At 50.2% G+C, this 23,263-nt stretch overlaps 1 protein-coding gene across 2 annotated transcripts in view; it reads right to left on the bottom strand.

Moving 5' to 3' along the window:
* LOC146856225 (volume-regulated anion channel subunit LRRC8D-like) overlaps nt 1-23,263 on the bottom strand; it is a 61,917-nt gene that overhangs the window by 15,633 nt on the left and 23,021 nt on the right. The window lies entirely within an intron of this gene.

The following is a 23,263-nucleotide window of genomic DNA, read 5'->3' on the forward strand; positions in this document are numbered from 1 at the left end:
TAAGGACATGCTAAAGCAGCAGAGTCCTTTTACAAACAACCCGCCAATATTAGGGGGAATTGCATCCAACTAGAAACTTACCACCCATGTATCAGTCTCAAACAAACAAATAAATAATGGAGTGTTCAATGAAAACCACAGGGATGTCCACTCCTCAAAATAGATTCACACAAACCTAAACAACCCACTACGCGGACATACCACATAACTCAATACCCCATTTTTAAAAAAGAAGTACAAAGTCAAACATTTCTAATACTGTTCAATATCGGAGTAAAAACAGACCGCTGTACCAACACCATCAACAGCAAAACGCAACAACCCAAAAAGCAACAAGTTACATCACCTGCCCCCAGGTAATCAACTTTCTTTTCTACTATTTATTCTTCCCAGATTGCATCCTATCTCAATATTCCAAAATCCTGCATACAAGCTAACCTGATTTATAGCTATGGATTATTTAACCTTTTTATTTGACTGATACTCTCCTTACACTCCATCCTCTGAGGGTACCATACTCATTCACTTACCTGCCACTTTACTCTCTACAATACCTCAGTATACTAACCATACCCCTCCTTACAAATCAAACTGTCCGTCTGAGTATCCATATCTGCATAATCTAACCTTTTCTAACCTGCTGACCCACTATCCTAAATCACAATTTCTCCTTCAGTGTAACATCTCTTTGCAATCTCATAATGTCTAACTTCCAACACCCTGTTTACTAATCCGACTTTTTCAACTTGCATGAACTCACGCTCATGATTACACCCAACGGTTAGTAACTTAGTCCACCACTAAAAACTGGAGGAAATGCTTCATTTTCTCCAGGGCACAAGACTGAAATAACAAACAAATTTACAACAAGTAATAACCACTGGATTAACTATTAACTTTGGGTTCCCATAGCACACTTAAATTCCTCATCAGATATAGTAAGCGGTATTTAAAGGCAAGTAGAATACAAAAAAGAAACAATTTCCAGCCCACTCTCTAGATCAGTCGGTGATTGTAGGATGGATGACATGAGTGACCCGCTCTTTGTGTGCGAGTCCAAGAAAGATACAAGCTAAGGGCTCGTCTCCGTAAGTGCAACCACTCCACTGTCAGCAACAGTGGGCTCTATTAGGGCTGACACCCAAACATTGCTTTCTGGCAGAAGGAGCTGCATCAGGCATTGAGCAAAGATAAACCAACAGAAATGCAGCCGCTAATCAACGGCAAAGGTGGTTTGCAGTAAAAACACTCATCTGCGAGTCGCACAATAATCGAATCTTACTTTATAGACCTAGGTGTCTGCATAATTTGCCGTTTTTTCCTTAAACATACAAAACTGCCTGCATTTTTGAACGGCTGCGGTCCGTGCAGGTAACAGTGGTGGGACTGCGTTGGGGAGGAGGGTGGCGGGGGTCGAAAGACGATGCAGAGGGAAAAGACATTTATTTAATTTTCCCACGGCATCGTCCCTGGAAATCCCCCCCAATGCAGTTACCTGCAGGGACCGCGGCTGGTTTTGAATCAACCTAATGTGGAATCCAAGGATGTCCCACCTCTATAATGGAACATCCAAGGGCCAGACAATGACGGAGAGAGTAGCAGTCCCTGGTGGTGCGGCATGAAGATAAGCAAAAGCCGGCTGCCAAAACCCAGGACTGCTACAGCTCTCAGGGAACTGGTAATGTAGACTTCCCAGTAAATTTACTGTATAGTTATTTCAGTGGCCATTCGAACAACTTGCCTCACTTTAGCAGATGCAGGATTTGTGGACGTCATAGCAGTGTGCCACAGTGACTTTGCGACAATGGAGTGCCTCCTTGATCTTACAACCTGAGCTTTAAGTGTGCCGGATGCTGCCCGGTCTCAGACCCTGTAGCAATACAGACTTTGCAACGGGCACCTACTAAGCCCCGAAATAAATTCACCGACAAATTCTCAGATGTATTTCCAAACAATGACTGTGAAAGAAACTGGAGTTTAATTTGTGTAAGCAATGCAGCAGTCCCGGTTTATATTTCACATAATTTTCTTAATCCTGCATTCCACTAAGAGAATTGAAAGAATGAAAAGACAGCCATGGAGAGGGAGGAGTTGACTTGTGACTAATGCACATAGATGTGGAGAATAAAATGGTGTAAGAGCCTAACAGAGGGAGGGATTGCAGAGGAGAGCGTCGAGAGGGGAGAACAGAAGTGACTGAGACTCTAAAGACTACGACCTCTTCCACAGACATTTTTAATTCACAGCCTCATGTTTTGAAACATTTTCAAATTAGTCACATTGTTACTGACGTTGTTACTCATTTATCAGACACTTCTAACAAGCATTGGCTAAGCCAATGGCTCTGGCTTGCTTTAAGTGTTGGTTTGTTGTTGTTATCTATTTCTGGATGTAATAACAAAGGGGTTAGGGAGACTCCCAAAATCCTACGGTGGCATGCGTGTGTCAAGCATAGCATTCAAAATTCAAATGTTTCAGGATGCGCCCTTAATTACATGGTGAGCGGGGTCAAGACTCATTTGCACATGGCTGTGTTTAAACAAATGGCATGGGGAGAAAAATACGATGGATTTAGGCCATGATCTCTGTACTGAAGTGAATGTTTGACATTGTTCAGCATTTTGTCTATCAATTGTTCTTTTTGCATTTGTCACACCGGGTGTGACGGGCATGCCGAGACGCGTGTCCCGTGCTCTCCATGCCACTGGAGTCAAGCTATTCTGGTTGATGTGGGGTGAAACCCCGAAACCAGTCCTAGGATGCTTGTTTCCAGTCCAGGAAGGGCCTGGCCTGACAATTCGGGTTGGACTGTTCCCATGGGGAGCAGGGTCAAGACTGATTTGCATATGGCTGGGTTCAAACTGGAACGGCATGGTGAGCAAAAAAACGATGGAGTTAGACCCAAATCTCTGTACAGGGGTGAATGTTTGACATTGTTCAGTATTCTGTCCATCAATTGTTCTTTTTGCACTTGATTACAAAGGCTGTGCCTCTTAGTAAAGATTCCTAGTTATACTTTTGCTGGTCACTGTCCTTTATCAGACTCCCCCCCCCCCCCCCCCCCCTTTCATCCGAACTAAAGTTCTGCTTCCAACAAAGACACTCAATTGTAGTGGGGTACAGTTGACGGGTCATTGTCACGTTGAGCATAAAACAGGCCGTGTTTCTGCTGAACACTCGGGGTGCCCTCAAGCACTTATGTTGTCAGCCGTAAACAGTGTGCTTTGCCAGTCTTAAAGCAGTCATGCCAAACACATAACATCCCAGGATGCCTGCAGCACAACAGTCAGTGGTCCTAGTCACACAGCAATCTGGTCCTGTCCGGGGTGTCCACCACACTAAGATGCCTACCCGGCGCACAGCATTCTGGAAAATCCGCTTGGGCCCTTCAGCGCTGCTGTCTGGTGAGCAACCCGGGGGCCTTACAGGCTACTGCACAACAGCCTGTGGAGCAATCAGTCCGTGGTGCCCTCAGCACACCAATCTGGACTCGCTCAGTATAGCAGTCAGACTTTACAGTTATATAGTTCAGTTGCGCAAGAAGCAGGGATTTGCACCCAGCCACCCTATTACTGCACTCTTCAATTTAACCAGTAAACCAATCCCTTTGTCCTCCCAGAACCGGCCCGTGGAAAGGAGTAAATGTTCAGGGCAGCTGAAGCAAAGATCTCAATTGCAAGCACCTAATTATAAATAAAAAAAAACACACAGACACAACCTTGGGACACCCAATCTGTTACCCCTACACTCAGTTTTAGACCTGCGTCGCTGACTCTGTCCATGTTGTTCCTTTCTGTGAGATGTCACCTACACATATAACGTTGGTATTAGCTCTGTACAGCCTGTCCTCTTTACTCACAGGGGCGAGGTCGTAGTATAAAGGATGTGGCAACATACTACTTAAATGATCCACAGAGGAGACAGCCGACGCCTTTGGTGCGTCACCCGGAAGTGTTTGGAACATTCTGCACCCGATTTTAGGTGGAGGGGGGAGGCCCGAGGCAAAACAGAGAAAAACAGACATTGCCTTGCGGTGCAGGCGACTTCTGATCAGAAACTGCCCAGATCTACAGAGTAGTGTCTCGGACCAGTGAAGGAGGTTCTTGTGTTGACTTGACTACAAGATTCGTCACTTTGGGTAATCCAAAAAACGTTGCCACATAGAACAACAATGGTCCCAAATTATATTCTGTGGTCTTTTTTGCTCTATTTTGGCCCCTATATTATTTTGTGATCACGCCTCTAGAATGACTGGTGTAGGGAAGACTTGTGACTTTCTGTGCGTCACATTGTGTGTGATCTTTTAATAGTAAATTACAGAATCTATTAATTTGAAATTAAATACCTCTGGCCAGATATTTTTTCATGCAAGTCTACGGGGTACGGTGTCTCACTTTACCCCCACTTCCTTCAGACCTTCGACCTGGTCTTCGGCCACCAGGGGGAAGCCAATGAGACTCTGGAGCCCCGTTTGCTTGGACAAGGATGTACATTAAGTGCGTTGCTGTTAGGACGCTTTTTTTTGTTGCACATTTATATTGCGCGAACTCGACCCGAAGGTATTGGAGCGCTTTACATGAGCACCGTATTTACATTACACATTCAGGTACGGGGAGATTAAGTGATTTGCCCAGAATCACAGGATGTGGACGCGACCTCGAGGCTCGAAACCTGGTTTCCGGCACCAAAGTGAGGCAGTTTAAGCCGACGGACCACATCCTCTCCCTTACCGCTTCAGCAGCTGCTTAGTAAGACAGCGTTTATAAATGAGATATCTGCCTCAGGATACGTTGTAGGTGTAGTGGAAGCCTCAGGGATCTAAACAGGAACAAAATGTAGGTGTAGGTAGAGGGAAGCAATATGCACCTGGTTCATCGGTCTGGTCACCCAATAATGGAGATTCGCCAGCAGTCGGATTCTTCCAGTTGTGAGTCACTTGAATCACCCAAGAGCCCACCAGTGGTGTAACAATAAGTGAGGGGGCCCTCCTGCAAAATAGCCTGAAGGTGCCCTCACACTATCCGTAGGGGCCGACGGAGGGAGCCCTCTGCAGTATGGGTAAGCCTGGAGGCCCTCCTGGTCCGCGGGGGACTTCAATACGCCCCTGGAGCCCAATCGTACCCCGAGCGTGCTGTCACAAGCGTGGCAGGAGGTTCTTGGAACACAACACACCAGCCAACAGGCTGCGAGATGTCATGGGTGGGACTGGGGCTTCTGGTTATACTGCTACACGCGACAACTGGACAGTGCCAAGGTACTCAGAGTGTCTAGTGTGTCACAAGGATATCTGAGCAGCGCATGCACGGGAGTTATGGTTGCATGGTTTATTGGTGAAAAGAGTTTTCTTTTTTAGGTTTTGCATCATAGCCGTTACCCTTTTTTTTCTTTCAAGGAATGTTTTTTTTGGGGGGGGGGGCATATCTAGGGTTTGTACAACAAGCGCTATTTTCTTGTGAAAAGACATACATTTTTTTGAACAAAATTATATGACAAAAAAATATATACAAGCGTTACAGGGGCGTTCTAGTTGGGTTCAGATTTTACACACACAAAACTATGGAAAATCAACAGTTAGAGTTAACTCAAGTGATTATAACTCGTATCCTTCGGTAACTATAACTAAACTGGTAAAGTGTTCTTCATCCCACAGCCAGTAGTGCGCCTGGAGGCGCTTTGGCAGAGGGGTGGAGAAAGGGGGTGTGGCCTTTTGAACACCTCTTTGCAATTCCGCTGTGAGGGACTAACTGGAGGTAACAGGAGGTGGAGTTGGCTCCCAAGGACGTCCTTGGGGGGTCAACTACCCCTCCTGTTACCTTCAGTAAGTCCCACACAGCAGGATTGTTGAGAGGTTGTCGGAGGCCTCGCCCCCTTGCTCTACCACTTGGCAAACGCGCCTTCTGGCGCATTACTAGTAGGGGGAAGAAGTCCCCTTGGCTATTGATGGTCCTTGGAGACCAACTACCCCTCCTGTTACCTTCAGTAATTCTCACACAGTGGGAATGCTGAGAGGTTTTCGATGGCCATGCCCCATTTCTCCACCACCCTGCAAACACCTCCTGGTGCAATACTAGTTGGGGGATGAAGTCCCCTTGGCTCTTGAGGGTCCTTGGGGGCCAACTACCCCTCCTGTTTCTTCCATTTTTTCCCACACAGCTGGACTGCCGAGGGGTCTTTGGCAGCCACTCCCCCTTTCTCCACCTCTCTGCAAACACGCCTCCTGACACACTACTGGTTGGGGGAGAAGACCACTAAAGTCCTGTGCCCTCAGGAGCCAAGGAGACTTAATCCCCCAACCAGTAGTGAGCCAGGAAACGCGATTGCAGAGTGGTGCAGGAAGGGGGCGGGTCCTCTGGTGTAGTGCCAGTAACTTTTTTTTTTTTTTTTTTTGAAACCGTTTATTGCAATCTCAAGTATATACAAGTATGGGCCTACAACCTTCCGGCCGGCCGCTAGAGTGACAGGAGCACCTGACAAACTTACAAAAGGGCACTTGGCGTTGCAGAGAAGTAAATCAGGAGGCATCAACGACGTGGGCCACATGACTCTAAGCCCACAATACGGTTTCATTTTATACAAACACAACAACATAGAAAAACCACACCCGCAAGGCAACCCGCAATCGAAGATAACCGCACGTGCTCCTCAAATGAGGGACCCCGACCATCCACAGGAATCTAAAGAGGGGGAAGGGAAACAAGTCCAGGACTGGGGGAACTCAGTGCCCGGGGCTGGGGGAGGGGGTCAACTAGGGGGACGGAGCCGGTGAGGCAGCAGGCAGCAGTGGTGGCTCGCAGATACCCCCGCGGTAGGCGTTCCAGGGGCCCCATATTTTCACCCACGCCCCAGGCTTGCCCCTCGCCACATACACCACCTTTTCTCGGAACATGCACCAATCCATATGTTCTTTCCAGGCCGACACCGCCGGGGGCCGCTGGGATCCCCACAGTTGAGCGATGTCACGCTTAGCTATCATATATCCCAGAGTCACCCATCGCGTCTGCGGAACCGAGTAATCAGTTGGTTCCCACACATTCAGCAAGCATCTCCTCGCTTCAGGCAACAGCGCGACATGCGTAACCAGACGCAGGACCTCATGCACACCACGCCAGAATCGCTCCACCTTCGGGCATTCCCACAAAATATGCAAAAAAGTCGCCAAAGCACCACACCCACGCTTACACAACCCATCCTCAGCATAACCCATACGCAGAAGCCTTGGCCCCGTCATGTAAACCCGGTGGAGTATCTTAAGCTGGACGAAGCAAAGGCGAGCCGGTATGGCCACCTCCTTCGGAGAGGCCACCGCGGAAATCCAGTCTTCGTCGTCCAACTCCAGCCCGTCGGCAACCCAAGCCTCACGGAGGCCGGTCAGCAGGCCCGAGCGGTCATTAATCATTTTTTTGTAAATGAGGGAGATCGTGCTATCCGGAACGTGGCCATCCAGCACTCTATCCTCCAGGGGGGAAGACTCCGGGATGGAGGCGACGTCTGGGAAGACGGAGCCCAGCGCGTGACGGACCTGCAAGTACCGAAAGTATTCACTGCCCTGCAGCTGAAACTCCGTCTGCAGCGTCTCGAATGTTTTAAATCCCCCTCTCGTCCAGAGGTCCCCCACTTTGCTGATGCCAATCGTGTCCCACTTCTCGAAGCCCTTCGAGGTCCACAGGGAGCCCAACCGCTGAGGCGCATACAACGGCGACGCCCGGGTCAAACGGTCCTTCCACCCCATAGCTGCATTGGCCGCGTGCCACACCCGCACCATGACACGCGTGGGCCCCGTCAAGCGGGGATCCGGCGCGCCAGAGTAGAGCGCTCGATTGTAGTCGCCACCGGGCAGGAGCATCTTGTCCATTTCAAATGCCGGGTTCAAGGCGGGCCCATAGAGGCCGTGATTAATTGCAGCTAGCTGGGAGGCCCAGTAATACCGCTTAATGTCCGGGAGGGCAATCCCCCCGTCATACCACGGGAGCGTCAACTTCGCCAGGGCTATACGCGGCCTCCCATCCCAGAACAGGCGGCGCTGTAGACTTTCCACCTCACGGAAGTAGCGCGCCGGGACTAGGTCCATAGTGTTCTGGAGAGCGTACAGGAAGCGCGGCAACGACATCATCTTAAACAATGCCGCCCGGCCGAGCGGCGAAAGCGGCAGGCGCCGCCAGCGCGCGACGTCCTCCTTCAAGCGCTGGAGGGGGGGAAGCAAGTTTCGCTCGTAGCGGGCCTCCGGGTCCAGCGTGATATAGACACCCAGGTACCGAAACCCCTGCGAGGCAATCTGGATCAGACATCCCCGCGGGAGGACGGGAGCCTCCCCGGAAAGCACATAGACACATGATTTAGCCCAGTTGATGACAAGGCCTGAGTTACGGCCAAAGGAGCGCAGGACATCAACCAGGACAATCAGTGATTTGCGCGGGGAGGCTAGGTACAAAAGGATATCGTCAGCGTAGAGGGACACGCGGTCCTCATACTCGGGGGTCCAACGGAGACCACGGATGGAAGGGTGCCACCGCAGCCACTCCGCCAGGGGTTCCAAGGCCAATGCAAACAGGAGCGGCGACAAGGGGCAGCCCTGTCGCGTGCCCCGTCCCAGTGCGAGTGGGGCCGAGACTCGCCCATTCACTACCACATGCGCTAACGGGCCCGAGTACAACAATTTGACCCAGCTGATGAATCCCGGTCCAAATCCAAATTTCGCCAGCATCGCCCAAATGTATGGCCATTCGAGCGTGTCAAACGCCATGGTGGCGTCTAAGGACGCCAAGATGGCCGGCTCCCGCACAAACGGAACACGCGCGAGCACCCCGTGCAAGCGCCGCAGATTGAGGGCCGTGTTGCGATGGGGGATAAAGCCAGACTGGTCTTGGTGGACCAAATCGCCTACCACGCCGACCAGCCGGTTGGCGAGCACCTTGGCAAGGATTTTGGGCTCCGCATTCAAGAGCGAGATAGGCCGATAGGAGGTAACCCGGTCTCGGGGTTTCCCCTCCTTGTGGATCACCACGATTGTAGCCAGACGTTGGTCCGGCGGGAGGGAGCCCCGCGAGTGGGCCGCCAGGAACATCGCGCGGAGGTGGGGTGCCAGTACGTCCGGTCGCAGCTTATACAACTCGATAGGGATGCCGTTCGGGCCCATGGCCTTGCCAGATGCGACCGAGCGTATAGCGAGGGCAATTTCGTCCGAGGTAGGAGCAGCATCCAACGACTCCCTGTCCTCCACCGAAAGGGAGGGCAGCGCGATATCTCGAAGCAGGGCATGGGAATCCGCCTCCGAGCAGGGAGAGACCGGGGAATACACCTCGCGGAAATAATCCGCGAAGCAAGAGACAATGTCTTCTGGCTCGGTGACACGTACACCATCCATCCTCTCAATCAGCGGGACCACACGACTCGCTCTCTCCTTTTTATCCAACCACGCAATCAATTTACCAGCCTTATCACCCACATCATACAGTCGCCCCTGTTGCTCTCTACTGAGGCCCCTGGCTGCCTCCGTGACGAGGGCCCTATAGGCCGCTTGCTTAAGGTGTAGAACATGCAGTGCAGCATCCGTCACCCCACTCCCCAGATCACCCTCTAATTCAGTAATTTCGGCCTCCACTCGGGTCACCTCCTCCTGCTCGCGCCTCCGGGCATGGGATATGAAGGAGAGGGCCTCCCCCCTAATAACTGTCTTGAAGGCCTCCCAAAGGGAGATAGCCGAAGGGACAGACCCCACATTCTCCTCAAAATACCGCTGCAAGGATTTAATCAGGTCAGCACGAATGGTGGGGTCGCGCAGGTACCAGGCATTGATCGGAGCTACCCTGCCCTCCCCCCTCGGGAGGACACCAAAGTGCAACAGGAGCGGGGAGTGATCTGAAATACCCCGCGCCAGATGGCGCACCTCTCCCACCCTCCCAGCATAGGCCGCAGGGACAAGGATATGATCAAGCCGCGAGAGGCTACCATGGGCACCCGAATGGAAGGTGTATTGCAGCTGCGTGGGATGTTTTAAGCGCCAGCAGTCCACCAATCCCAATGTATCCAAGAGGCCGGACAGCCACGCCTGCGCCCGGGGGAGGTCCCTAGGGGGGTGACGATCCATAGTCCCAGAAACCACCGCATTGAAATCCCCCCCAACCACCAGAAGCCCCCCCGGAAGGTCAAGGAGGAGGCGCCCCAGGTCCGCAAAAGTGGTAGACTGTAGCCCCGGTGGGACATACACTGAAACAAAGACAACCACTTTGCCCTCCATTCTCCCCACCAAGGCAGTGTAGCGTCCCCTCATCATGGCGCACCTCATCTATTTCCAGCGGGAGCGAGTTCTTAACCATGATGCCCACCCCCCGCGAGCCAGACGTGAAGCCCGAGTGGGCCACCAAACGATAGCCACGCCGATTCATGGCACAAAAGGAATTACCAATAAGGTGTGTCTCCTGCAGAAAGACCACATCTGGCGAAATTCGTTTCAGATACTGCAGGACCACACCTCGCTTAATCCTATCCCCCAGTCCATTAACGTTCCAAGACAACAAAGTCAAGTCCCTACCCCCATCAAATACAGAAGCCATCATTCGTCCCCCCGAGAGCACCTCAAAAACACCAATACAGTAAAGGGTTTGCCTTGCGGTAAAAACGAACAACACCCCACCCCAACCCACCCGTCCCAACAGAACTCCCCCCTCCCTGCACCCCTGCATGAGCCCAAACAGCCCCCCCAAAGTGCAGTGTGCCTGTCGCCCCATAGATGAAAACACTAACTAGTCCCCCAGAGGAGGAGGGAAAGCCCCCAAGAGACCCCGTACGACCTCCACGGGAGGGGAACTTACACAATCAGTCAATGATGACAATAATGTTGTCCAGAGCAAGGCCTACTATTAGTCCCTCAGTCCTGATCCGGCAAGCCCTCCCCACCAACCGCGCCCCCCCCACCCCCCCGGCCCCGATCAAAGTGTCCAACCAGTCCCCGGCCGCCTCGGGACAATCAAAAAAGTGCGTGCGGCCATCCACCTCTACCCTCAACTTCGCTGGAAAAAGCATCGCATACTTGAGGTTCAGGTCCCGTAGGCGACGTTTGACTCCGAGAAAACTCAGTCTCTGCTTCTGGACCGCCGGAGTAAAATCAGGATAGAAGTTTACGTCCATATTGTCGAGTCTGACCGGTCCTTGTTGCCTAGAAGTCTGCAGGATAGCGTCTCTGTCCCGAAAGTTGAAGATCCGGGCAATGAGAGGCCTCGGAGGGGCTCCGATCTTAGGTCTCCCTCCGGGGACCCTGTGGGCACGTTCCACTGCGAAGAGTTTACTCAGCCCCCGGGGCTGGAGACGGGTGAGGATCAGGTCCTCCACAAACAGATCCGCCGCCTCCTCCTCACGTCCCTCCGGCACCCGACAATGCGAACATTGTTCCTCCGGGCCCGACCCTCGGAATCTTCCAGTCGACGATCCATCAGGGCGCTCGCCTGGCCCAGTCGGCGCACCTCCTTTTGGAGGGCCGCCACGTCCGTTGTGAGGCCCGAGGTGGTGTGGGCCAAAGAGTCGACCCGGTCATTCGTCTTGGACAGATCGGCCCTCACCAGGCCCACATCCACGAGGACCGAGTCAATCTTCTGCGCCAGAGTGTCAAAGCGCTGGTCCACTGAGGCCTTCATCTCGGCGATGGCGCCCATGACGTCCCGGAGGGTCAGATCCGCGGGCAGAGCAGGAGCATCAGTCGGGCCAACAGGGGACCTACGCGGCGCCTCTGGAGATCCCTTCTGGAGAGTGTAGCGGTCCATGCTGTTAGATTGAGGGGCTGCGCCACGGCGGGTCGATTTCACCTTTGCCCGGTCGCCATCTTGTTTCGTGGACATGGCTCCAGTCCCCAAATCGTGCCAATCTCCTTGAAAGGGGCTGACAAACCAGTTCACGGGCTCCGGGTGGGGGGGCGACCACAGCTCCGAAGGGCGGATCACAGCTGGCGGGCCGGCAGGGCACCCCGACGAAGCCACACCACCGCACGCCGCCTCGCGACCCTACCTCGCTTGGCAGCAAGGAGGGCGCGAAAGCGAAAGTGCGGGGTACGCGAATCGCCAAGCCTCGCCCGCCGCTGTTGTTCACTTTGTCTCCGGATCGCCCCACAACTCCAATCCGGGGGGCCGGCGTGGAGAAGGCCGCAAACCTCAATCGATGCTCCCGCCGGTGTCCGAGGTCCGATTTGGAAACGGAAAACGGGTGGCACCTCAGCTCGGTCTCACGAACACAGTCCCCTCATCTAGGACAGGATATGGTCAGGATTTATGCAGGAGGTCGCGGAGGTCCTCGGGAGCCTCGCACCTACGCGGCCATCTTGGTTGCGCGCTAAGCTCCTCCCTTAGTGCCAGTAACTTGATTTTTTTTTAGTTATAAGGGAAGGGGCCACATGGACTCCATCCTCTAGGGCCAGTGATTTTTAGAATGGGGACAGGGGCTGCGTGGCCCCCCTCCCCAGGCCGAATATGGCCCCGGGGATCTCATCCCATGGGTCTGGCTTTATTTTTATTTTTTTAAATAAAGGAAGGGGGGGGCGGCGAGGACCCCTTTCCTGACCAGATTACTCTATCTCCGGGGCCTCCCCTTTATTTCTATTTCTTTTTGTAAACAGGGGTGTCTGGCCTGATTTTGGCCCTGGGGACCCCATCCTCCGGGGCCCAGCCACAATACTGGGTGCCCTGGTCCCATCCATGGCACCTAGTTTCTCACATTGGGGACCGTGGGGGGAGCCTGAAAGCCCCCGCGGTCCCAGGCCAGCTCCCCGCGTTCTTCGGGAGTTGGCATTGCTTTTGGACAGAGGGAGCTGCTAAACATGCAGCTCCCTCTGTCCAAAAGTAATTCTGCTCCGCCTAGAGCAAGTGAGAGCATTTTACATGCTCTCGCTTGTAAGAAGAAGAGCAGAGTTTGCTATGCCGCTTCTGCCAAGCCATATCAGATAGCAATGTCCCGGGAGTGGTTACCCCAAGACATTGCAGGAGCCGGCCCTGGGAGATGACGGTCCCCAGGGCCATCTATGGCTCCAGGAGGCTGGCCACGTGGCCTCCCTCTTTGTTTTAATTTGCCCTGAAAAGGTGGTGGTCCCCAGGGCTGCGGAGGGGCCACGCGGCATCCCCGCATCAATTACAATTAAATCCCAGGGAGGTGGTAGCCCTTGAGACTGCGTGGGGGGGTGGGTCAGTGCAGCCCCCGAGGTTTTAATTTTAATTACAGCCCCTCCGCTTGGCCACTCCGCATTTTGTAAACATTAAACCCCTGAGAGGTGGCAGTCCCTGGAGGTGGGGGGGGGGCGGGTCTGAGAGGCCCCTACATTGATTGACAAGATACAGATGCCACGGGGAGGGCATGGGCCCCATGCAATATTAAGCCCCAGGAGAGGGGTCCGTGCACCCCCTCCTTTAGCTGCAAAATGCTCCCAGGACCTGGCCCACCCTGGGGATGTTAATTAATGAAGCACTTTGTTTTTTTTTTTCTTTTTCAGATGGATCCAGACGAATTATAAAAAATACAAAAATAAAATCTTTGGGCCCTGCAAGGTCTCAGTGGGCCTAAAGGGTCTGGATGTTTCTACCCTACCCCGTGCTTTTTTTTTAAATTTCTTTTTTACATTTTTTGAGGGACTCTGCTCCCTGGTTGAAGTGTTGGCAGCCAATAAAATTTCAGTAGGATATTGGGCTCCCAGATTGCTTTATTTAAATATCTCTGAAGCTACTGAACGGACTTCCACCAAATCACAAAAAACACGCTTTCTGGACAACCATCTAGCCTTCTGCCAAATTTGGTGTAATTTCGTTCAACCGTTTGGGCTGTAGGCGTGTTTAAAAAAAACCTGAAAAATCCCCATAGACACAACATGGGGAAAATGTGTTTTGGGACCCCCCCCCTTTTTTTCTCCTCGGCCCCTGCTCGATGGCTCACCCCAAAATTTTCGACACAGCAGCTGAGCAGAAAAGGGGAAGTTTGTTGAAAATTGTGTGAAGATTCATCAAGCGACACACAAGTTATTGTTTGCAAAACAAAAAGCGCTTTTCTTATGGAAACACACACAGACATATATATATATATATATATATATATATACACACACACACACACACACACACACATATATACATACACACTTTTTTTCTCACTGAAAAAAACAAAAGGTTAAAGTGACTTTATAGTTAGATGAGAATTTCAGTGACAATGTAACCTTTTAAACATACAAAACTACTGACATTCACCAGTTAGTTGCCTCTGGTAACTATAATTCATGCCCTAAGGAAAATATAATTCACGCCCCCACCATGCAGTTTTCTCATCAATAATTTCATTGCAAATGTTGCAGTGATATTATCAATGATGTCATAGAATATGTCACGAGTGACGCAATATGTGGTGAAATTAGCTGTGCATGCGAGGGTGCGAGATATAGTTACCTTAGGGTGTAAGTTATATTTACCTTAGCCAACTGTAAATGGTGAATTTCAATGCTGTTCGCCCTAATTTGGCAGGGTATGCCCAGACGTGGGTCCCTTGCTCACTTTGCCACTGGATTCAAGCTAGCCTGGATGAAGAGGGCAGTTAGCACAAAACCGGTCCTAGGATGCTAGTTTCCGGTCCAGGGAAGACATGGCTTGGCAGTTCGGGCTGGACTGTACCATGAGGCACAGGGTCAAGACTGATTTGCTAATAGCTGTGTCTGAACTGGGGTGGCAAAGTGAGCAAAACAACGATGATGGATTCTACCCAGATCTGTGACTGGGGGAAGAGGGTTTGAAAAGTTTCAGCACTCCGTCCATCATCTTCTTGTGTTTTCATTGCGATTTACAATGCCAACAGCTTAAACTCTTGCAAATGAGAGACCTATTACATTGCAAATTCTTGTTAATATTTATATGGCACTGCTAGAAGCAAGTCCAGGCAGGCCTTTTGTTGCACTATGCATTTCCCATTTGGGCTAGAGAATGTTTCTTAGGGCAGGGGATGCTTCAGGTGCCTCTTTCACTTTCCATAGTAGAGAGAGAGAGAATTTTTTTTGTTGGAAAATATATATATATATATATATATATATAATATCAATCATAACTCTGGTCTAATGCCTGATGGCCTATAGATCTAGGACCACCTTTTCTGGCGACACAATTAACTAGGAACATACGAATCTTTGTCGACAGCCAGCTTGCTATGACCAACCATAGGACAGCAGTTTCGGCATCCTTACGATGCTCAAAAAATACACAAGGGGTTGCCACTGACCTCAAGAAAGATAACTCAAGCGCTTGTTAGTAGCAGCCTAGATTAAGGAATTTCTCTCTATGTTAGCATCCCAGCCCACCTCCTCCCGTGGCTACAGGTGGTTCAGAATGCAGCCGCCAGGCTAGTACTTAATCTTCCACATCCGTAGGTATCAAATCATCTGCAAACTCTCCATGACTTCCCGTCCACATGCGTGCTTTTATCAAACTTCTCTGTCATACTTACAAGGCTTGCAATTACCCCCTCCCATACCTTAGCAATAGGATTCACTTCCACGGTCCTCCCAAACTCCTCCGATATGCCTCCATCTTGTTTCCTCACGTGCCTCGCATCCACTGCACCAGAGGTGGTGGGGGTCGTTCCTTTTCCTATCTAGCCCCGAAACCTTAGAACAAGCTACCCATATCCATCTGCTCCACCAGTTCTATTCTGGACTTTACAATAAAATTGAAAGCATGGCTATTTTAACTACCCCAGTGGCTGACTGGCCTTTCTTACTCTGCTCCTGGATAGCCCTTGGGAAAGAGACCTGCACACAACAAACCCTATATAGAAAAGCGGGATTGTAGCGGAGTGGGGGTTGGACATAGAGGAGAAGATTAGACTGACAAAAAGCCTATGATCTGGCTCTAGTTGAGAGAGGCACTTGAACTAGCACAATGTCAAGGATGGCTTCTGGTGATGCTAAAAAATAAGCATTCAGCCGAATCATAAGGAAGGACCTGTTGCCGTTTTCCTAAAAGAAGGGACCACTGTGTATGACCGCATTAATTAAACTGCTTCTCTTGACTGCTGTGTGCCACTGGTCGGGAGTAAATCCAATCCTCACTCCACTTATATGCCCAGCCCTCACTCTCCTATTAGTACCTTAACATCTTTTTTTTAAAATTTCTACAGTCGATGTGTGCTCTGACTTTACCTCTGTTCCGATGACCTCATAATGGATCCAACGGTGGAAGTGTGGACGACATTTATACAGCTAGTGTCTGGGAACTGCCTTTCTGGTGCCTTTTCCTAGTTCGAGCCTCTTATTCGCAACTGACCCCCTCTCGATTACCCCCAATTCCTGAATCGTATATTTTGAATTTTTATATACAATTTATTTCTTCCACTTCACTTGTGCACGGTGATATCATTTCTTTGACCACATAAATTATTTTCTTTCACAAGTGAAATTATTGGTGCAAGTAATTAAATTGCCTTTTTTTTTTACATTACACTTGATGTTTTTTCTTTTTCGGATTGTTTGGCTGGATAGTTACCCTTCGACATATCACTGGTTTTATATTAATTATCCAGATATTTGTGAATTTGTTGTAGAATGTGTCCACTTAGAACCAATGTTTCGTGTTCACATCCAAGAAAGAAACATTTAGTTACCATAACATCCTTCGTAGACACAATCTGTCACAAGCCAGCACTTTACAGAATAACAATATTATTAAAATTGTGTCACTGCCTGTGCTGGAACAGTTCCAGAATCCAGTTTGGGTGACTGGAGTGTTAAGTGGACGTATGCGTTTGTTCCAAAGTAAACTGTATTAACTCTGTTTATTTTCTCTGAATAAAATGATCATCGACACCATGTACATTGTTACAAGAAATAAGTAAATATTAGCCCACTGGTTGCATCGTGACCTGCCAGCGTTCCGGCGGGGCAGGTTTGTCGGTAGGGCGTTGCCACTGTTTACAAGGAACAAGACCAGGGCCTAAATTGCGAAGTATTGGGGGCAGGAAGTGCCTGGTTTTGCGTAGGCAGCAGAGTTGGAACCAAGCCACCAGGTCTTCCTACTTCATGTGATCCTTGAAGGCCATCTTGTATTCAATGCAGCAGCCAAGCGGCTCTGTACAGGCGATGCAGCACGGAGCAAAGCCTAGGTGCTTCATGTTCCAATTGTGCCACAACCGACGAATGCAACTTCACACTTCAGGAGGCTGAGGTGCAGATCCAGATGCAGCCATGGCCTGTCTAACTCCACCCTTTTTCATCCTTGAGGGCATCTAGAATACTGCTGGCATGGCTCATTAAGGACCTCAGGCCATATGACCACATCTTCCCACATTAATGGTGCTCCACTGGCTTCCCTTGCCAGCCTGACCATCCATTTTTTGGGGAAAATATTTTTATTACGTTTCATACAGAAATAGACAACAGAACAAAACCATCCCCAGCTGTATGATGCAAGTGATTGAGCATACATAAAAATATTACTTGTCCCTCCATAATAATACCGGCTGGACGGCAACCATCAGCAGAACCATCCATTGTAGTCTTCTTAGCTGCACCCATTCATCCCAGCTGGAACCTCTCGCACTCCCTCATCCTGCTCCCCCAGCCACTTCCATGCCCTTGCCATGCCATGTTTCTTATTGCCATCCAAGGGCCCCATATTTTGTCAAATTTACTTGGACAGCCCCTTGCTCGGTACACTAACTTCTCTGCACCCATACACCAATGCATACCTTCTTCCCAATCCTGAAGGGTTGGCAGCGATCTCTTCCCTCAGTTTCTTATCAAATCACTCCACACCACCATCAGGCCAACATTATTAAAGAGCAAGATGCAACAATCAATGGATTGTTCCCCCCATATGCCTATGGAGATCAACTGTGGAGCAAGAGTCACTCTAAACTCCGATAACCTGTACCTTATCGCCTCGCAGTATGCTCGGCCCCGGGCAATCCCAAATAGTGTGAATCAGAGAACCCCTCAACTGACTGCCCCTGAAACAAATGTCTTCGGCAAACATACCCATTTGGAATTATATTGTCCTAGTGTAATACGCCCTGTAAAAATGTTTCACTTATATTAACCCAAAAAAACCTGCCCAGATTGCTACCTCCCCTGGGTATCGACACGCCATCCCCCCAATCATCACCTTCAAGTCTGCCCAGGTCTCTCTCCCATTTCTCTCGGAGCGTGTCAAGTGGTGGGAGACTATTGTGAAGGAGAGTAGAATAAATCTGAGGCACTATGTCACTCTTCCGAGGAGAACTCAGGACCATATACTCTAGTGGAAATTGCTCCGTCGCCTCCTTTTTGAAGGCTGTGCACGTACCCGTAAGATAGTGCAATCGTTATTGCAGGAGTTGTCATCTCCCATCATTTCAGATGTCCCCCCAACTTGGAGATCCCGAGCAAGTCCCATTTCTTATATCCTATCTTGAGCTGGTTGCTAAGGAGGTCAGAGTCCCAGAAGGGGCTCTGCAACATCAGTCTTCCCTGCCATCCCACAGCCTGGGTCACCAGTTTCAATGACTTAACAACTGTCGCAGTCTGCAGACATAACATTCCGTCTCCATTGTATGCCTACCTGCCATCAGGGATGATTCATCTTGCATCGAAAATGCCCAATCGTTTATCACTAGAAGCTGTGTGGCCCAGTAGTAAAAGGAGAGACTCGGATGGAGATCTCCCCATCTGCGGGACATCTGGCCACAGTCGATAGGGCAACTCTAGGCACTTCTCCATCCCACAACAGTACCCGCATAGTCACATCGACAACCCGGAAAAATGTATTCCAGACCTCAAAAGGAGTATTTTGCAAGACATAAGAATTTGGATAAATAAATCATTTTGCAGAGCTGGCCGTCCCAGTAAAGAGTGGGAGTCTCCGCCACTGCTCCACATTGCTTCTATATGACACAAGGCTCCTCGTCAGGTTATGTTGGAGAAATAAACCTGGATCCAATCTTAAAGATTCAAAGGCATCGAAAACCCCGAGTCTCCCAGTTGAGGCGGTTTCTCCACTTCTGATGCATATTGCCCTCCCACAGTGGGAAGGCCACTGATTTGTGCCAATAAATGAGGATCCCTGCATAGGATCCAGAAATATCTAAGATGCTGAATATATTTGGTATGTAGCTTTGTGGGTTCGCTAAGTGTAGCAGGATATCATCCACATTGAGAGCGATCACGTCTTCCAAGTCCAACTGGAACACACAAATCAGGGCGTGCACTCGGATCCAGGCCATCAGGGGCTTAAATGCCACTATGAAAAGCAGGGGGGGGGGGGAGAGATAGACAAACACTGCTGCCTACTACCCCTGTACATCCCAAATTTCCCCTCGAGAACACACCCCTGACCTTGGCCACAGGGCCCCTATACAGCAGCCTAAGACAGGAAGTTTGGACCAAAGCGCTTCTTCCAGAGGATGGCCAGCATGCACAGCCACTCCAGTGAGTCAATGCTTTTTCAGCATCGAGGGCTAACAGAACTGCTGGTTCATCTAGTCCGTCACAATGGGCCAGGCACACTGTCTCCCCCTTCTAGTTATGTCTCATATCCCTATAGGGCATAAAGCCCAGTTTGTCTTGGGCCACCATAGAATCCACCACCTCCACCATCTTTAAAATCAGCTACATCACCTGCACAGTCATAAGCACTGGAACCCTCCACACCCCTTCCTATCGGCTGAGAAGCTCGCCACTTTCGATGGCTCTCGCGCAGCCTGGGCAACACCAGAGTGAAGATAAGTAAATGAGCAAACAAAGTCAAGAGTCCTTCTCTAGGTGTGCACCCAGTATCTGAAACAGCATCCATCAGGACCCCCCCCCCCCAACCCTGCGTCAATTTAAGAAAGGGCGGAAGACGCCCCTCCTTAAAGAACTCTACATCATGGTGCAGGAACAGCCCACCTCCGCTCTTAGAACTCAGCTGCCCCTACCATCACTCGTTGACTGCATCTTTGTATTGACTCCCAGAGCGCTCTGCTGTCGTTGGGCACATGCTACATATTTACAAACTGCGGGGGTTGGGAGACGTGAATAAACACGCTTCTAGTCTGATAGGTAGAGCAGCGCATGGTTTTGCCCTCTTGTGTCTCCACACCATTGTTGATGTTGTTTGGCAATAAAGGCCTAGGTAAAACCAAAAGAGGTCAGGAGATGTCAGCGCCATGAAATTAGCGCCCAGCAAGAAGAACCTGTGGGGCTTCGCGCCAAGAAACTCGGAAACAGTGATCAAGCTGGCGATATAAATCAGTTTTGAGGCGTCTTTGATTCTCGTGTCAGACGTGCCTGAAGGAGGCTCTACGCATGCGCTCTCTGCGCGGAATCCACGGCCCCAGGCGGCACTCGCCCAAGTGTCAGGCGGCACGTGAGCGCACAGGTGCAAGCACGCAGCTAGTGAAGGCCTTTGCTAAGATAGCGCCCTGGGCGAGGGCGGAGAGAAAAGTGGCGCCTTAGCTGATGGCAGAGAGTTAAATGGCAGCAGGGGGTGCCTGTTGTGTTAGCTGGTCAGTACCTGGATGAGCAGGGACAGGCCCCTCAACACAAACATCTCCGGACCTCCCCCAGCTCACCTAAATCACCCATTGTTTAGCTGCCTCACGCAAATAACGGTTTTGTAGATGTATGCCAGCAGGGGGATAGGGAGGCAAGGAAGGAGGCTAAAGGTGTGTGCAAAGCACTGTTACGGTCATATGGAGCATGCTGGGCACGCGGCACAGACCGTCCAAACAATTCGGTGCAATTGCATGTGTGACGTATCCTGGCCGTATGGCCTTGCTGTGCGGGGCACCGTGCCAAGCCTGCAACGTGCACTCCACTTTCTAACCATAACATTGGCTCTGCCATGCCAGCACTAGACCACACACGACCCGTCGCCCAGACATTCTAGGGCTGAAGTGGGCACTGCAACCGCTTCAAACAAAGGATGAAGTAGTCACGCTGGGCGCCCACAGAGCACTGCAGGCTTCACCAAAGCACGTCCTGGCAGGGTGATTCAAATGGGGAAAAACATAGTGCAAGTACTCATTTAAATGGGGCGAGTGGGCGGGGCTAAGAGCAAGACATACTGCTACTTATTGACTTCAGTACTAGTTGCAGCACGTACCAAAACACACGGGAAATGCGTTTCTATAAACAAACTAGGTTAGCTCCTAACAAAAGCCAAACGTGGTGATGTTTTAACATATCCTTATTTTATAATATTTGAAATTTCCATACTGTTATTTGGTGTTGCTTTGCAAAATACTATATATTCTCGAGTGTGCACGCGCACACACTCAAAAACAAGCAGATGTGCACACACAAAGCATTCCACACATTTCATTTAATATACCTCCCAAGAGTGTCTCGAATCTCACCCCCTTCTCTCACTTTTTTTCCTCACACAAAGCCGCCCACAGGCAAACAGACAAACATAAGCAGACACTCAAGCAAAAGAATCAGGAAAGATTAAAGCCCTTTTAACCTCCTTACCTTCTTTGGATTTCTTAATTTGAGCCCACTCTGAATAGTTCAGAGGGGGCTCAGCTCACCAGTCACTGCTACAGAAGTGCCTTGGTGTCAGACAGGTCACCAGCACTAACAGCCAAGGTGCCAACCGTTTATGAGTCCCGGTACTCTCCATGGCAGCAGAGAAGTGCCGGTAGTAAGAGTGGTAAAAATAAGAAGTGCCGGTACTCCGTACCTGTGAGTGCCGGCCCATTTAAAGCACTAAGGGCATTGTGTGCGCACTGCACTTTTTATGAAAATGACAGCTTTGCTGCGCAGTCAGCGAGTGCTTCTGCAAGACTATTTCATGGCCATGCTGGGCCCGCATAGCACACAGTGCTTAATTTGCAAACGAATAAGTGCCGTGGGCCCAAGGTTTCTCACAGGAGTCCCGCGACGGGGCTATCGGGTGTCGGTGGTGCAATAGTCACCAAGGCTACGTAGTCGTTATTCCCGCTCGTTGACTCGTTAGTCCACGATCAGCCACTCCCTGCTCAAGCAGGTTCCCTCTCATCCCTGCGTTGTTTCTCTGAACCATTTTTTATCTTTCCATTCTGTCTTCTTTCCTCCGCTTGTGCTCTCTCTCTCTCTTACTGTGGGTAGAAGTCTGAGGAGGTAAAAATACGTGCCGGTCGTCCCATCTGCAATCATCGGCTTAGAATAAGCCCTGCGCTTGGCCATGGTCCCTGATCTCCGCACCTGTAGCTAGAAGGGCATGGCACACGTAGCTGCTGCATGTTTCCCTGGCCCATGCAGGACTAGGTGCTCTAGCCTACGTTTTTCCCCCTTTGCATTCTGGGACATGTAGTCCCCGTTTTATAATAAACACAAAGCAATATCGCGGACTGGAACAGCTAGTCATGAATGGACATGGAAAACATTGCAGGGCAGAATACACCGCCTAGTCTTCGAGAACCAATTGAAAACGGAATTGTTCGGACCATTATACGACAAAGAAGTGACTCGCAGATACACAGTCACGAGTAGGATGATGAGGTGGCGCCATGTCCCTGGGGCACACGGCTCTTCCATTACTGGACCTTTCTGTTACAGATCATTGACAGGCGTGTTGGTCCAATTGTCTTAATTAAAATGACCAAATACTATAACTCCCTTAATACACGGAGATATTAAATCAAAATCCAGCACTGGAAAAGTTGTGTCTGGTGACATGGCGTCATGTAGTCACCAACAGTCATAAGCGAAGTAGAACGGCTGTGACTCCGCTGTGAGCGACCAACGCAGAGGCGCGGATACCACAGCCTTCTCCATACGCCACGGTCACCCTCACTAAATGTTTTGTCACCGTTTAACTCTTGCCAGTTTTTTATTGCAGCCAGTCATATCGATTAAGTACGATATCCATATAATTCCACAAAAACTAGTGTTTAACGTTCCTAATTGTATCCACAGCCAATCCGATCAAGGAATATGCCATGACACTTCAGCGGGGCCAAAAGTTTTATTTTTAGCATAAAATCAAACTAGTAGACAGAAACTGCCACAAATGTAACGACGACGTTTGGTCCTGCAACGAGCGCCAGGAAGTAGTGACACAGTTAGATATACAAGCGCTCCCACATGGTAAAAATTACAAGTTACTGTTAGAAGCGCACCAGAAAAAAAATCTCTCCACATGTTGATGCCACATACTTCCGAGGTACTGGCCGGCCACCAGAGCCGGAGCACCAGGGGTTAAAGCCATGCCGTGCGTGCGCTGTAACAACAGATCAACGGAGGGAAACAAACCAGATGCCGGATTCTGTGGCTCCTGTTGAACAGGATCACTTTTGCAAGAGCTCTGCGCTAAAGACACAG

This window comes from Triturus cristatus, chromosome 4_1 (genome assembly GCF_964204655.1).
Source record: "Triturus cristatus chromosome 4_1, aTriCri1.1, whole genome shotgun sequence".
Taxonomy (NCBI): Eukaryota; Metazoa; Chordata; class Amphibia; order Caudata; family Salamandridae; genus Triturus; species Triturus cristatus.